Here is a 12,086-nt window from a genome sequence, read left to right as displayed (position 1 = left end):
CGTGCAGCCTGTACAGAATTATTTTCCGGATGCGACTGCAGTGAGTGATAAAGGCTTTTACTGTTTTTGGTATCTCCCACTGGTCGATAAGTTTTGATATCCTGGTTTTCCTTTTGCATCTCATAGAGGTCTGTCACTCGGCACAGCATCTGGTATATAGAAAATGCTAGACTCTTTTTCAAATGAACAAAGAGAATGGTTGGTGGTGATAATGCAATGGTTTTACTTTCATCTCTATTTTCTAAAGAAAACAGGGACAATTTTTTTCTTGTTTGTCTCCCTCTTTTTTTTCCCGCAAGCTGCAAGCTTCAAATGCAACTCTTTACTGACAAGCCTTAAATAATGGGCAATAGCCAGAGGTTTCCCCAGCACCAGTTTAAAGATGTTAGGGACCTCCCAGACGCCCCTACCAAAGGGTCTGAGGATCAGGTTTGATGGCTACAATATCCAGGAACGATGTCGAAATCTCCCTGCTTGTCACCTCCAGTGAAGTTCACCCACTGGCACTTCCATTGAGCTTGGACATCTTATCTTACTAGGCTGACTGGGAGGCTGGACCCCAGAACTCCAGCCCTGCCTGTCCCTCTCTGGAGTAACCTCTGCTGTAATTCTCCTGAGAAAGTGGATTTCCAGAAGCACTTGCCTCATCCAATCATTTCTCTTTTGCAAATCAAAGTCTCAGGTCAGTGCATCTGATTGGTGAAGACTGAATCACATGCCTGCCCTGAATTGCAAGGGAGGCTGGGAAAGTGAGTTACTGATTTCTGCTTCAGGGATGCAGGTATCATAAGGAGGATAAGTTTCCAAATTTAGGAAGGGTATTCCACAGACTAAGCAGCCACAAACAGGACTATACCCACTGCAGCCTTTCTCTTATACAACTATTTTCTTCTACAGTGTCACCACATAGTATATGCTCAGTAAAGGATGGCACTGCTTTTCCCTAGCCATGCTTCCCTGTTTAGACTCTTTGCCCATCCCTAAATGTGAGTCTTTCTGCTTGGGTTCCTGTGCTTGGAATTTCTTCCCAGGGATCCTTTCACTATAACCGGAGCTTTGAAAGGAAGAACAACTGAATTCAACATTCAGAGGTTTACCTCATACAATTTTAGCAACAGATTTGTAGCACAGATTCATGCAAATATTCAATACAAACTTATTTCAAAGACATTATTCTCTAAAAAAATCTGGATACTGACAGTCTAGCTGTTACATCAGAACCTTAGTGTCCCTCACCCAAGGGATGTTTAAAGAGTTTATCTGAATGCTTGTTTTCCCCCTAATGTGCTTACTTATATTGTTTGTTTTTAAGAGATACATTTAATAATTTCGAAGCAATAAGGGAAAATACTTTTACATAAAAATTAAAAGCATTTGCATGACAAAAATATAAAAATTAAAATGACAAATATTATTCTAGGAAAATATTTGGAATTTAAATCACGAGAACAACAAAGTATCAGTATCCCTAATATATAAATCTCTATAGAGTTTTCCAAAACTATAGGAGGAAGAAAAACCCCGGTGAAAAATGAGCCAAGAAACAAATAGACAATTTACCGAAAAAGAATCTAAAGTGTATGAAAAGATGCATAACTGATATGAGAAAAATTAACTAAAGCTACTTTAGTCTAGAGCCTATGACCAAGATGTAGTAACAATGACCAGATTTACCCTTCCACTAGAAAAAAAAAGGTTTTTAATAGACTAAGTTACAAAACAATAGTTTTCAAGATATTGGACATCAGGCAATGAAGGACAGTGACTCTGAGAGATGGGAAATAAATGAACTGAGCCTTATGATGGCCCCACTTTCTGCCTTGAAAGACATTCTAGGCATCCCTGCAGGGAAGGGAACTCAGGTGGAGTCCAAGGGCTCCTTGAGTTAAGGAGACAGAGCTCAGAGTCCAGAGAGTTCAAGGTGGCCAGAGATTCTGGGCAGAGTACTAGAGAGGAGAGAACTTCAGAGAACTTCAGAGGGTCACCCTCAACTATTCAGCGGAGTACTGTCAGAACATGCATGTGAGAAAACTACTTGAGACCAGGGAAAGAAACACCAAAAAGGATTAGAGGGAATAGTATTCAGGGCTCACACAGGGCTGGGAATGGTGCTCTTCCCAGACCTGATGATCTTTCAATTCTGGGACCATTCTGTAGAGTACTCAGAAGAAGCATATCTCAGTAGTGGGGAATAATTAGCCATAGACTAAACACTGCCCTGGTCCCACCTAATAAATCTTAAAAACTAGACTCAAAAGATCAAAACACCTCCAAGTGCTTAACTGCATCCCAGAACAAAGCTCAAGGATATTTATAGGAACACAAAAATATCTAGCCCCTAACAAGTTACAATGACTGTCATTCAATAAAGTAATAATGATGGGCAGGAGAGTCAAAAAAAGCCAAAAACTGAAAAGTTTAAAAAGCAATATGGGGGGCTTCCCTGGTGGCGCAGTGGTTGAGAGTCTGCCTGCCAGTGCAGGGGACACAGGTTCGAGCCCTGGTCTGGGAAGATCCCACATGCCGCGGAGCGGCTGGGCCCGTGAGCCACAATTACTGAGCCTGCGCATCTGGAGCCTGTGCTCCGCAACAGGGGAGGCCGCGATGGTGAGAGGCCCGCGCACCGCAATGAAGAGTGGCCCCCGCTTGCCACAACTAGAGAAAGCCCTTGCACAGAAACGAAGACCCAACACAGCCATAAATAAATAAATAAATATTTTTTAAAAAAAGCAATATGATTTACAATAGTATTAAAAATAATTCATTACTATATTTGTGGGTCAGAAGACTCAGTCTTTTTAAGATGTAAACCCTGCCTAAACTGATCTGTAGATTCAGCACAATCTGAATCAAAATCAGGATTCTTGGTAGAAATTAACAAGTAATTCTGGGGACTTCCCTGGTGGTCCAGTGGGCAAGACTCCACGCTCCCAATGCAGGGGGCCTGGGTTCCATCCCTGGTTGGGGAACTAGATCCCACATGCATGCTGCAACTAAGAGTCCGCATGCCGCAACTAAAAGCCTGCATGCTGCAACGAAGGTCTTGTGTGCCGCAACTAAGATCCGGCGCAGCCATAATTAGTTAGTTAATTAATTAATTAATTAATTAATAACTAGTTAATTAATAAACAAATAAATATTTTTTAAAAACCAAGTAATTCTGAAATTTGTACGGAAATACAAAGAATCTATTATAGCCAAAACAACCTTTTAAAAGGACAACAAATTTGTATATCTAATACTACCTGATCTAAGACAATAAAGCTGTAGTAATTAAGAAACTGTGCTATTGGTGTCAAAATAAACAAATAGATTAATGGAAAAGAATAGAGAATACAGAAACAGACTGACTCATATGTGTATAACTGACAAAGGTGTAAAGGCAATTCAGTGGAGAAAGGAGAGCCTTTTCAAAAAAATGATGCTGTAACAACAATTGGATATGCATATGCAAAAAAAAAAAAAACTTCAATCCACAGCTTGCCCTATATACCAAAAAGCCTCAAAATGGAGCATAGATGTACACATAAACTATAAAACTATATATGTATACATGTATGTATATACATGTATTCATATTGCTGTATATGTGTACATATACATATATAGTACATACCTACACATATGTATGTCCACAGATACATATATAGTATATACTACATACATATATAATATATGTATATAAAACTTCTAGGAAAAAATATAGGAAAAACCCTTCATGACCTTGGGTTGAGCAAATATTTATTTCTTAGATAACAAAAGCACAATCCATATAAGAAAAAATTGACAATTTGGACTTCAAAATTAATGATTTCAGCTCTTTGAAAGATGCTGTTAAAAGAATGAAAAGATAATCTGCAGAAGGAGAGAAAATATTTGCAAACCATATATTTGATAAGGAATTTGTCTCCAGAATATAAATAAACTCTTTATACCCAAAATAATAAAACAAGCCACCTAATTAAAAATGGGTAAAAGATTTAACCAGATGCTTCACCAAAGAAGATACGCGGTTGGCAAATAAACATATAAAATCCTAATTAAAACTGCAGTGAGAAATCACTACCCACCTATTCAAATGGCTAAAGTAAAAAAATGGCCATACGCATTTAGGTGAGGATGTGGAGGAGCTGGAATTCTCAGTGGGAATGTAAAATGGAACAGCCACTTTGGAAAACAGCTTGACAGATTCTTACAAAGTTTAACATATGCTTATCCTATGATCTAGCCATTCGCTCATAGGTATATATCTAAGAGACATGAAAGCACACTAACAGAGCTTTATATGTAATAGCCAAAGCCGGGAACAACTCATATGTCCATCAAAAGGTGAGTGAATAAACACTTTGTGGTATATCTGTACAACTGAGTACTGCTATGCGATAAAAAGAATAAACTATCGATACACGCAATGACATGGATGAAACGAAATCATTATGCTGAGTGAAAGAAATCAAAGAAGGATACAGGCTGTTTGGTTCCATTTATACAAAATGCTTTAAAATTCAAACCAATTTATAAGGTCTGAGCAGGTCAATGGTTGCCTGGGGATGACGTGGGAGGTGCCTTTAGAGTGGGGATTACAAAGGAGCACAAGGAAACTTTCGTGCGGGACAGATATGTTTTTTATCTTGATTTTGGTGATGGTTTAACAGCTGTATCCAAACTTCAAAATGCATCAAATTGTACATTTTAAACATGTGAAATTTATTACACGTCAGTTATACCTCAGTACAGTTTTTTTTTAAACTACCTTAATGTGCAATTTCTCCCCTATCAGATTGGCAAAATTCTAACACTTGGACAACATATACTGCTAGCAAGCTTGTAGGGAAGCAGGTTTTTGAGAGAAGCTCTTTCAATTTCCACTCCCACCCTCATTGTCTGAATGTTCCCCATCACTACACACTCATCCATGCTAATGAATTTTTTAAATCTAATTTTTGCTATTCCAGCTGCCTCTGACCTTTCCAAAGGTTTCAGAGTTTCAGTCAACTGTCATAGTAAGATTGCTCGGTGAGAATATAGATTTTTAAGAGAGGAATCAGAATATGAGTGAGATGTAATTTTTTTTTCACTTACTCATTTCTTCCTTTTTTATAAATTTCTACAACTTTTAATTGAGTGCCTACTAGGTGTCAGGCACTGTTTTAGGCACTGGAGATACAGCTGTGAACAAACCTGACAGCATCCCGACTCCCACAGAACTGACACCCCAGTGCCACCATGCAGACCATACACAACCCATCAGATACATAGGTATGTGTCAGATGGTGTATGGAGAAAAATAGGCAGAGATGGGGAAGAGGGGAGCTCGGAGGGAGTTGTCATTTGAAAGAGAGGGGTCAGGTGGGTCACCGTGAAAGGTAACACCTGGAGAGAGAGAAAGTGTTGGGTTAAGATGATTTGGAAGGGTTGAAAACAAGCTCCTTTTCCAGCATGAGTTTGGTTTTTTTCCCCATTTGTACATGTTTGGAATGCCAGAGGGATTTCATGCCCTTTCTTCTCAGCCTCTGCACCTTTCCACAGAGCTTTGAAGTCTTTTCAAGGCCTGTTGATGTTTTATTGTGAGCTCAGAGTCCCAGGCCTGGCAAGAGTCCTTCTCACCAGCTGGGTGACCCTGAGCAGGTCGCTGCATATCTCTGAGCCCTTGTCTCCTCGTGTGAAAATGGAGAAGATAAATAATTTGTGCACTCATCCAACAAATGTGAATCGAGCAGTTATTAAGTGCCTGGCCCAGTGCCAGGTGCTGAGGATGCTGGTGGGTAAGACAAAGTCACAGCCTTCACCGGTCTGTATCCAGCCAGGCACGCTGACGTGTGCAAAGAACCAGGGTGATGCACATTTCCAACAAGACATGTAGGGGCCACGGGGCATAAAGAGAGGACCAGGCTAGGTCTGGACATCAGAGAACGCTTCCCAAAAAGGAATTTAAATGAGACCTAAAGAAGTTAGCCAGGCAGAAGAACAAGGATGGCACATGTGTGCATGTGTGTGTGTGTGTGTGTGTGCCTGTACACATGTGTGTGTTGCAAGGAAGGGAAACATACCAGGAAGCAGGAACAGATCAGGTGTAAAGAACCCTGAAGCAGCACAGACACTGATGCTTTTCAAGGAATTGAGGGGAAAGCCAGGATCAGTGTTGACGGAGCAGAATATTCATCTCACAAGGTCATAGAGTCAAATGCGACCACCTGAGAGGAAGATGCTCCCTCCCTTAGATGCTCGACACATGGGACTTCCTGTCTTTCCTTCCTAGAGCTCTGAGCCACCATCAAGGTGCAGGACACTGTCACTGCCCCGTCACCCCTCTAGTAATCTCAGGTTCTGTTATTGCATTTAACCTACACACACGCAGGTTTGACAGTAGAGATTCTCGTGTGCATTTTCTAGATGAGAAAACAAGCCCTGGGAGAAGTGATATTAATAACACCTTGTTTTCAATCAGTTCAACAAACGCTGACTGATTCCTACAGGAGACCAGCTTCTGGGTGGATCTGGCTTGGACATGCAATGCGAAAGTGACCTGTGCCTGGGAAATCCCCAATATTTATAACCATGATGTGTATCTCAGCTTCCTGTAAGGAGCCCTCATTTTCCAATGCCCACAGCTTTTATGGGGACCTCCTAAAAGAACCAACACCTTTACCCCTCTGGGGCCACCACTCATCCTTGTCATCTGATGATGATGTAGGATCCAGAGGTAGACTGCCTAGGTTCTAATCCTGGCTCCCTCACCTACAAGTTTCTGCTTCTGTGTGCATTAACTGTTGCACCCCAGTTTTCCTATCTGTAAAATGGGGATTATGTTAGTATTTACCTTGCAGAGTTGTTGTGAGACATAAGTGGGTTATTATATATGAGGGGCTAGTCGTTGGTCACACAGCAAGCTCTCAGGATTGGCTCCTCAAAGTCCTTCTGGACAAAAGGACCACTCATCATGGCAGGGAAAGTTCATGCATAGCCTGCTCATGGGAACCACAACAGCTGTCCCAGTCCCTTCCTTGGTTTTCCTGGGCCCACTGCCAACCTCAACAGTATCAGCAATGGATGGTTTTCTCTGCCCTGCCGTGGAAACAATTCCTCCACTCCCCCCGACCACATTGCTTAGGTGAGGCAGATAGGCAAGAATTCCTTATTTAACCAACTTATAATTACAGGAATGGAGGTTCTGATGATTGGAATGCTTAGTCTAAAATCATGTAGAAATGTGCTTCTTACATTTCAGACATCCACCCACTTAACAAACATCTGTGGGGTCCCTACCAGATACCTGGACGTGGAGCAAGAGAAAATTCTGGGCTAACCAAGGTTCCCCCCACCATCACCACCCATTTCCTTGTACCCATTACCCATCCACCCCAAACAAGCAGCAACAGTCAACACACATGGTCCTCTCCTTGGAATGACCTGGCAGAAATCAGATTACAGTGGAAGCTGCTGACTTCCAAAATAATCTCTTGAAAATCAGAGAAGACACAGGTTTGAAACCCCGATTTTCAACTGCAAGAGGCAAACTTTGAGAGACTCAGAAGTGTTTCCCGAATCTGGGAGTTGGCAGGATTCTGAGTCTAAAGATTGGATCACACACAGTAGAGATGGCAAAAAATATGTTAAGAATAAAAACAAGTTTTCTAAACCAACAGGAGGTGAGGCCATGAGGGAAGGAGGGAGAGAGAAGAAAAGAGGGGAAGAGGCTGAGAGAGTGTCTTTTAGAAGGAATTCCGCACTCTTCCCCCTTCTCCAGGTGAAACCCTGGAGGTAGGGTAAGGAGAACGTTAGAAACCTCAGTTACATGAGTGTCTGGAGGGAACTTGCACCTGCTTCCTTTCTGGGGCTCCAGGAGGGCAACAACCCTCAAGGAAAAGGTGCATTGTCATCACGGTGCTGGAGTCCGGTTGGTAGAGTGGGGTCCAGGTGGTAGACTGGAGGGCGGCTTCAGGGAATTCACCTCCACGCCTGCATGGCACAGGGAGACAAGAAAAGGGTACAGGTCCTAACTGAGTGAGGGGACCTGGAGCCTGCAGGGCTGTGATGAGGGGACACAACCACAGGTGACAGTGTGGGTGCCCTGGCCACAAGCTGAGGTGGAAACTGACAACAAGACCTCAGCAGGCTGGTCATATACACCTCAAGATGCTCATCAAGGGGAACTCTGGACCAGAACCATGGGTGCCTCCCTCTCCCGGAAACCAAAACGGCAGCGGTGGGAGAAGGGGGGAGGGAGAAACGCTGAAATCATCTGAGTTTAAACTAAAACTAAGAAATCACTGATTTTGCTGGGGCTTACCTGGCCGTGACTTGGTTAACTTTTTCTACAGCAGAAAATGCTGGCTAGAAATGGAAATTAAGTCATTACGGAAAAAGAGAAAACTCTGTGTTTGCAGCCTATGTCTCTAAGTTGTCAAATGTTCGACCCACTAGAGGAGGAATGAGATTAACACTTGCTTTCACGGAGCCACCTGAGATTTATATTTATTTCCTCTGGAAAGAACGCAATCCTACCATCCACCATTCCTACCCACCCCGCCACACACTCCCGCCTTCTTAGTTTCAGGAGGTGCAATTCTAGGGAAAGCACATTAACCTTGAAAACAAGCACAGCCGACTCTGTCCCAGGAGCTGGAGACCTGAGGGTGAGTCCACAGAAATGGACTTGGCCACTGAATCCCCCCGTTCACCAACAGGGAAGAGTAAACTCACATAATTCGAAAAATGAAATTGGAGCTTCAGGACAAACCGCCAGAGTCTCCTGCCCATCACGCTGGGTGTTCACTTCGTAAATTCCCAAAACTTAGTCGCTGAGAAGGAAACAAGAAGAGTGGAAGTGAGGGGCTACAAACACTGGTAAAGACACAAAGGGGCCACCAACAGATGCCCAGACTGAGCTCCATGGCCTGTTCCTCCCCAGGGACACAGAGCGTTTGGTTTGAGCCTTTGAGATGGAGTCCAGCCCCTGGTCTCCAGGACCTGCCCTGTTTCACCCTGACCCTGCTGCTCTGGAGCATCCTCACCCCCTCTTCCCACCCGCACTGTGATCCCTTCAAGCCCGAGCTCCCTTCCTGTCTGCACACCCTGCTCCGTCCTCCCGACTCAGGTGCGCACCCAGTATCCTTGGTGACATTTTCCTGGGTGCTCCTCAGAAATAGGGGGTCACAGCATCCTGTAGATGGCGCTGTGTGGCCCTGATTGATGTCCTTCACCAGGAAGACAGTGAGCTCCTCCCCACAAGGCAGGCGCTTAGTCACTCATTCATTCATTCATTCATTCATTCATTGGACAAATATTCACTAAGTATCTACTACCTGCCAATACACAATGCACTTATCAATGGCTGAAAGAAAAAGTAAATGATGCCTGCATTTGCAGACCAGGGGAGTCAGGATGGTGCAGTGGAAAGAGATGGGCTTTGGAGTCAGACAGACCTGAGTTAGAAACCCAGCTCTGGAATTTGCAAAGCTGGGTGGCTCTTAGGGAGATATTTACTCTATCTGAGCCCCACTTTCCAGAGGTAAATGGGAATAGTAATATCCACTTCTGAGTCTAAAGAGTTCTGAGGAGTAAATGAGAATGTCCACAGAAGAAACAGCACACAGAAGCCCTAGCTTCCTCTTCCCATAAGAAAAAAGTCTCAACCATTTCTGGTCTCCCACTGGCCACATGAGAATTTGGCAGAGATTTTGAGTTGCCCACCCATACCCTTTATTCCCCTTCTATTTTACTAGAGAACCCCAATTTGGGGGATGCCAGTTCCAAATGACATTTCGCATCCTCCCTTTCACTTGGGGTTGTCATGTGATTTAGTTCAGGCCAATAATTTGCAAGCAGACCTTATGAAGTGGGGCTTCTAGTAAAGCTCTTTAAAGGGGGCTGCCACATCTGGTATATTTTGCTCTTCTCCTTCCTCTTTCTCTCTGCCTAGAGTGAGGATGTGACGATTGGAGTTGCAGCAGCCATCTTGGGAGCATGAGATAACCGTGAGGATGGAAGCCATGCACCTAGGATGGCTGAGCAGAAAGATGGCATTGGTGACATTGTGGAACTTCTGCCCCAGCCTGGATGCCACTTCTAGGTTGTGTGTCATGTGAGAGAAAATTAAACTCCTATCTTATTTACATCACTATTACCTTTTTTTTCTGTTACATGCAGCAGAACTCAATCTCTAACTGAAACTACGAGTGTCTGCTGATCACTCAAATCTACCCAATCATAGCACAGTAGAAAAACTGGTAAGAAAAGTTGATTTTATGATTTATTATTGTTATGTGAAGTGGGTTTCAGATACTCCTAAACGAGGAATATGATTAGAAGGTAAATTATGAAAATTATTTTCTTTATACCAAATCTCTGATTTTAGATACCATTTTGTGCTCTTATCTGATTACAAAGGCAATAGAGATTCATTTTAACAAATTTAGAAGCTACTTAGAAGCACAAAGGAAAAGTAAAAGAAAATCATCTGTTATCAGTTCTCCAGGGGCAAGTAATGTTAACATTTTGCTCTACTTTCTTCAAGTTCTTTTTTTATTCTACATAATCACTTGAAAAACAAGTTTCCTCCTTCCCTTCCTCCCTCCCTCCCTCCCTTCCTTCCTTCCTTCTTTCCTTCCTTCCTTCCTTCCTCTCTTCCTTTCTTCCTCCCTCCCTCCCTCCCTCCTTTCCTGTTTCATTAATTCATTTACTGAACAGACATTATTAAATGCTAAACATTGTTATCTCCCATAAGTCTGCTTTTTTTTTACTTATTTGTATTTGTTAAAGCTCTCCTATGTCATTAAATATTCATCAACACCACTAAACAACTGAATAGCAACAATAAAACTGAATAAAATATAGAATATTTATATTATGTTATACTACCATAAAAACATGAATAACAACAAAATCAGCCAACATTTGTTAAGCCCTTAATATGTGCTGGGCATTGGGAGTTTGCTTTTTCTTTTCATCCTCTCAACAACCATAAGACGGGTACTATTTCATATCCTCACTGTACAGGTGAATAAAATGAGTAGTATAGAGGTTGAGAAACTCTTCCAGGGTCCCACAGCTCGTCAGGGGGCAACACAGAGCCTCAAATTTGGGTCTGTCTCATGCAATGTCTTTCTCCAGCTTCATAATGCAGAAACATAGATTATTGATTTTAGATCTTTTGTCTTTTCTACTACATGCATTTGATGGTATACATTTCCCCATACATACTTCTTTTGCTGCATCCATACATTTTGTTAGGTTGTATTTTCATTTTCCTTCAACTCAAAAACTTTTTAAAAATTTTCTCGAGACTACTTTTGGATCCATATGTTATTTAGAAGTGTCTTGTTTGATACCAAATACTTGTGTGATTTTCCAGCTATCTCTCTGTTTTTGATTTCTAGTTTAATTACACTGTGATCTGAAAACATACTTTGTATAATTTCTATTCTTTTAGATATTTTTAGTTGTGTTTTATGGCCCAGAATGTGGTTTATCTTTGCAAATTTTGCATGTGAACTTGAGAAGAATGCATATTCAGCTGCTCTTAGATGGAGTATTTCTCCTTGTAGTTCTATCATTTTTTGCCTCATGTATTTTGATACACAATTGTTAGGTGAATACATATTTAGGATCGCTATGTCTTCCTGGAGAATTGACTCATTTATTAATATGTAATGTCTTCTTTATCCATGATAATTCCTTTTGTTCTGAAGTCTGATTTGCTTCACTGTATAAATCCAGACTTTTCTTTTCTTTTTTTTTTTTTTTTTTGATTAGTGTTGGCATGCATGGAATGTCTGTCTCCATCCCTTTACATAGAATCTGTCTGAGTCTTGGGTCTTGGCTGTGACTCTCTTGATAGGCCCATCCCTCCAGATTTCAGGGTGGGAGTTTGCCCTGTGACTTCAGTTCTCTGATAAGATCCAGAAAAGACATTGGTTTTCAGTTTTTTCAGCTTTTCTTCTTGTTGGAAAGACAGAAGTTGTGACTTCTAAGCTGAACATGTCAGAGCTGAAACCAGAAGTGGTGTGAACACTTTTTATATCTTCTGTTTCTCCCATCATGTTTATGTTTTCTCCTTCATTTTGAACATATGGGGAATGTATAAT

The sequence above is a fragment of the Eubalaena glacialis genome, chromosome 5, assembly GCF_028564815.1.
Source record: "Eubalaena glacialis isolate mEubGla1 chromosome 5, mEubGla1.1.hap2.+ XY, whole genome shotgun sequence".
Classification (NCBI taxonomy): domain Eukaryota; kingdom Metazoa; phylum Chordata; class Mammalia; order Artiodactyla; family Balaenidae; genus Eubalaena; species Eubalaena glacialis.
Note: the sequence above shows the minus strand (reverse complement) of the source record.